Consider the following 6,000-nt stretch of genomic DNA (forward strand, 5'->3'; position numbering starts at 1 on the left):
AAGAACTCTCCATCTGGACACTGGCAGCAAAAATCTACTTAGTAGTCGATGCCTTTACTCTAAAATATGTCCAAGTGACCACATAGATCTATTACCCCATACAATGCACCGGCTGGTATAGGATATCAAGGGTGCTCCATGATGACTTTTTAGAAAGTATTTATTACTTCATGTAGCTATCAATGGATAATTAGAACGAACTGTTGACATACCAAGATGAAAGTTCAAATAAACAAGTTTCTGTTTCACATGAAAAAATCTAAAAGACCCCCGAACTTCAAAGAAGTGGCCTGTGCATTTTTCTTTTTCTAATGATGTTTCTATCCAGTCCATTTGAAGAATGAATCTTAGTCTTTCCGAGAAAAGTCTCAGAGTAGGAGGTACTAGAGAGATTCACACATGAAGTATGACTTTTTGCCACTAAAGAGATGGATCAAAGGAATCTCTTGCTTCCCCAAGAGTTCCAAACATCTTGCAAATCCAGTGCTCCAAATAAAACCTATTTCGATGGCTGGACCCCATCCCAAAATCACCCACTTCTTAGGTGAAAAATGTATTGTAAAGAATATTAATATTATTTATAAGAATAAACAGGATTTTTATGGCGCCAACATATTACATAATGTTGTACATTAAAAAGGGGATATGTCGCAATTATACATACTCGTCTTGTGTCTTGTGAACGACATCATCACTCTTCCAGGTTGGGTAATGAGGAATCCAGAGCAGGCGAAATCTAGCTGGAAGAAGTTCTTGGAATTGACTGGAATGTCTTCTCATTATTATTATTAATATTATTACACAGTATCTATATAGCGCCAACATAATACACAACACTTTACAAAGTCCATAACCTTGTCACATGAGATTTTGCCTGCAGGGATCTTACATGGAAGATGGTAATAACATGCATACAGGACAAATATACTAGCGGGACTTTTAAGGCAGTTCACATACACTGTAAGTTTTACAAAAAAATAAACTTTTACTGTAACACAGAATGTATAAAAATGAAACCCTTATCCACATAAATATAAAGAGGGTCCAAACTCACACTACTTAAAACAGTTTGGTGAGTGTGTTGAAAAGGCCCTACTTTAAAATGCTGAATGTGTTTGTTAACAAACCGAATATCTAGATTATTGTGACATTGTGACAAGTTCTGACAATCCAACGCGTTTCTCAGAGATGATCTACTTCATCAGGGATTATACATGTACAGAACATCAATACATTGACCCTGATTTATGAAAGCTCTCCAAGGCTGGAGAGAATACACTTTCAGAAGTGAACTGGGTGATCCAGCAAACCTGGAATGGATCTGGTCCAGGATTCAAAACATTTGCTAGCAAATAGAAAATGATTTTTAAAAATCCATTCCATGTTTTATGGATTACACAGTTCACTTCTGAAAGTGTATTCTCTCCTGCCTTGGAGAGCTTTCATAAATCAGGGCCCATGAATGCACTAAAACACAATACAAATGAGCATGTGAATAATAATTTCATATAAACAAATCTCACATCATATATATAATTGAAATCACAAAATATTAACATGAATTGTCCATATAAATACATACCATACATACCTTTCAGCAGTGAAAGAATGACCGCTCAATCCAGAGGAAAAAAGGGGGATAGTGGTCCGAAAATGCTCCAAACAGGTTTTTTGAGTTTACATACTTTTTTATATCATGTAGGGTCAACCCAGCGTATCGCTGAAGAATAGTCAGCAGCTGTGAAGATTTAACAGAACAAAAAAATTATCTCTGGGAGCAATTGTATAATAGTATTTATATAAAAATACACACATATATATATAAATATATATATATATATATATATGTATATATATATATATATATATATATATAAATATATACATTTATCAAACACATAAATCTCTAGATATCAAATAGAAAGGATTATAACCTAATGAATAATATTCAGCACTGTAACAAAAATCTTCAACGTATCCATATATACGAGGATTAAAATAAGTATATATGATGCAATATAGGAAACACACATATTGGTTTTATAAGAAAGGAGGAACCCCAAACAAAAAACATTGGTGAATATAGTGGAAATCTGGATTTGAGGAGTCTGTCCTTCAGCAGCAAGATTAGACCTCAAAAGAAAGGTGTAATAAGGAAGCTTGGTAGCTGCAAACCCCCTTTGACTTTCAAGTATCTGTATCGAAAATATCATGTACAGCATCAGAATCCTTTCTCCTTTACAGGTACATTATTCACTTAAAAATAAAGAAATGTTTGGGGAGCATAAGAGGCCTAACCAATGTAAGTGAAACTTCCATTTAGGTGAAGGTCCTCTTTAATGCCCTTTTTACGTATTAGACTTCAGGAGTACATCTTGAACTCCTCCGTCTTGTACATTGTGTTTTTATTTTGGCTAATAAAAGCGAAAGTGAATGTTTTATTTTCAATAGCTGCATCCTGTTATTTACAGGTAATTCGGAATCCCAATAAAAGGTTCGGCAGTACATGAAGAGTCTTCTATAATCTTGCACTTTAGAATTAATCAAAATGATTGGTTATAAGTGTGTTTACTTGCTGCCTGTGTTCATTTTATAATAAAATGTAATTTTGTTTTTATTTCTAATGCTGAACATCTAATTACATTTATTTACAAGATTTGGCATCCAGCAGGGTATTTTCAGTCAACAATTTATAACTCAGAATTTCTCATAAATAAAATGGCTTTAAAGTGGTACAAAACTCAAAATGTAAAGATTTGCTATGTTATGGGGAACATCTAAAAGTGTAAATTGTGCCTAAGGAGAACCCTGGCTGATAGCTGTCATTGACGGGATCACTCTCCAATGCGTAACTCATTACTGTGGGGTGGTTAGTGAACTGTAAACCAGAACAGTATAGGATATCAGTATGAAGGATGGTGCCATTGAAATGAAGAAGAGATTAAAAAAAAAGAAGAAGAAAAGATGTCACTGGACCTCATGGAAGTTGTGCACTTGTATACACTTTCTGGCCAAAAAAGTCACGCACTCTAGTATATCATTGGACCACCTTTGGCTTTGTTTACGGCACGCATTCATTGTGGTATCATTATAAAAAGTTGAAACAATGTTACAACATTTATTTCTATCCAGAGCTGCATTATTTTCCCCTAGATCTTGTATTAATGGTAAGAGAATCAGACTACTGTGAAAGCCTTCTCCAGTCCATCCCAATGATTTAAATGAGGTAAAGTTCGGTGGTGGCCAATCCAGGTGTTAAAACCATGTCTCATGCTTCCTAAATCACTTGTTCACAATTAACTGTCATTATTATTATTATTATTATTATTATTATTAATATTAATAATAATAATAATAATAATAATAAACGGGATATAAATAGCGTTGTACATTAAATAGGGGTTGCAAATTAATATATTTCAGATATAATGGTGGTTATTTCAGGTAATGTTGCCTATCTATCAGCTTAAACTAATTTGGTTATTCTCTTCTGAACCCTGGCATTACCAGAGCGTTTTCTCGTACTGCCACTTACTGGATATTTTCTCTTTTTCTGGTTTTGTGTGAAAATCCCGGCAGATCAACAGTGAAATAGCAACGACCCTGGCACTAACAACCATGCCATGTTCAAAGTCACTTAAATCATCTTTCTTCCTCATTCTGATGCTCGGTTTTGAATTTTAGCAGGTTGTGTTAATAATTATTCATATTATTAAGAAATAGGGCCAACATTACGCAGCACTTGTATATTAAATAGGGGTTGCAAATGACAGATAGAGACAGTTACACAGGAAGAGAGGACGCTGCCCCGAAGAGCTTACAATCTAGGAGGTGGGGGAAGTATCACACAATAAAAGGGGAGATATGTAGTGGTGGGAGGTAGTAAGAGTTTTAAGAGAAATAAGACAGGTAGGCAAGTTTGAAAAGATGAGTTTTGAGGGTTCTTTTAAATGAACAGAACGTAGGAGCAAACCAAATAGGATGAGGAAGACCATTCCAGAGAGTTGGAGCAGCTCTAGAAAAGTCTTTGAGCCGTGCATGTGAGGAGGTTATGAGTGAGGAAGTCATTAGTGGGTCATTGAAGAAGCGGAGAAATTCAATAACTTGAATTTACTGTTTATTTAAACTTCTTTTGTTCATACAAAGGATTTATTGTTACTCTATGACATTTTTTTTACAGTAAAACATATGAAAATAATCAGGTAATCGGTTAAGGTAAAAATGTACGCATCCAATGTACATCCCATATACCCTGATACCGTCCTTCTATGACCTTCAAATCTTGGTGGAATCATTCACCTTGTTTATCACTGACTGCACCAAGGTTTTCTGGGAAGTTAGAAAGATGGCCATGCAGAAAATGCACCTTGATGTTCATATTGCAACCAAGCACTTTGTAGCTCTCCAAGAGTTTCTGGACAATTTTTGTGTAATTATTTGCTTGTGTGTTTCCAAGAAAGTAATTGGCAATGGCTTTGAATGATAACCAAGCATTCTTTTTGACTTCTGACATTGTCCTGATGAAATGTTCATCTTTGATGAGCTGCCGAATCTGTGGACCATCAAACACACCGGCCTTTATTTTTTGAAATGACAGGCTGGGAATTGCCAAAATGAGGTACTGGAAACAGTTTCCTTCAGGTGGCAAAGCTTTACCGAACTGCTTCATCAGACCCAGTTTCATGTGCAGAGGCAGGAATATAATATTCTTTCTATCAACAAGGGGCTCATGTAGAATGTTTGGATCACCTGGTTTTAGGGACGATCTTAGAGGCCAATTCCTTTCCACCCAATGCCCCTGACGAGCTCTGCTGTCCCACATGCACAGATAACAGGGATACTTGGTGTATCGGTGTTGCTGACCAAGAAAGAAGCATACCATTTTAGGGTCAACACAGATGTCCCAATTGTGTTGGTGATATTGCAACAACTCAATGACTCTCTATGTCTGCATAATCTTCACAAAGAGAAACTGGCCAATTGGGACTGACCCAAATATATTGGCATTGTGAAGGGAGACACACTTTAAGCTCCACTTTGAGCTATTGATGAATAGTCACCATTCAGTTGAGTTATAGATTGGAATTTCCAATTCCTCCATTACACCAGGTATGTTATGGCAATACACAAAGCCACAGTCAGTTCTAAAGTACTGCAGAAATGCAATTTCTCTGGTACGAAAGTACAATACCTTTGTTCCTTTTTCAAGTAAGTTTTTCTCACGCAGTCTTGATGCTAGGAGTTCTGAAGCCTTCTTCAATAGTCCCAAATCACTCAACTCATGCTGATCAAATCCCTTATGAACAGAGTCTTCTTCAATTTCAAACTTTTCATCATTGTTGTCACCTAGTTCTTCACTATAATCATGTTCTTCAAGAAAAGGTAGTGTAACGAAAACCGGCACTGGGATTTCATCTGAATGAGCCACCGGACGTATAGCCGAAGGTAGACTAGGATACTCTGTTACATTTATTTTTCTTGTTATATCCTGAAGTTTTCACTATACAAAAGTAACCGTCACTGAAATGATCTCCTGGCACTCTCTAAACCATAGGTACACCAAATGGCATCTTATCACATGTTCCCTTTGTCCACATCCGTAAACCCTCCACACACTGTTTGCACACCTTATGGGGGGCCCAAGATTTATCTTGATCACCAAGTTTAACTTTGAAATATGCCAAATAGGCTTGCTCTACAAATGTGCTAATATTCACCCTTTGACTGGGAATGGTGAAACTGCCACGGATATAACAAAATGAATCAAGATTGTTTAGGCACTTACGGCGAGAAACAGCAGAGCCAGACATGATCTGAAAGAAAGAAAATACGTGTGTAAGTAGAAAAATAAATTTTGCTTATTCACTACGTAGAGCAGCGCACAAGCTCTGACCACACTGTCTTGTGTGTAAATAAATAGCCTATATAAATCCATGCTACAGTAATCGCATTAATATAAGCGAAGGAGAAAAAACCTGACTTGATAGAAGAAAACTAACT

Source organism: Pyxicephalus adspersus, chromosome 6 (genome assembly GCF_032062135.1).
Source record: "Pyxicephalus adspersus chromosome 6, UCB_Pads_2.0, whole genome shotgun sequence".
NCBI classification, from domain to species: Eukaryota; Metazoa; Chordata; class Amphibia; order Anura; family Pyxicephalidae; genus Pyxicephalus; species Pyxicephalus adspersus.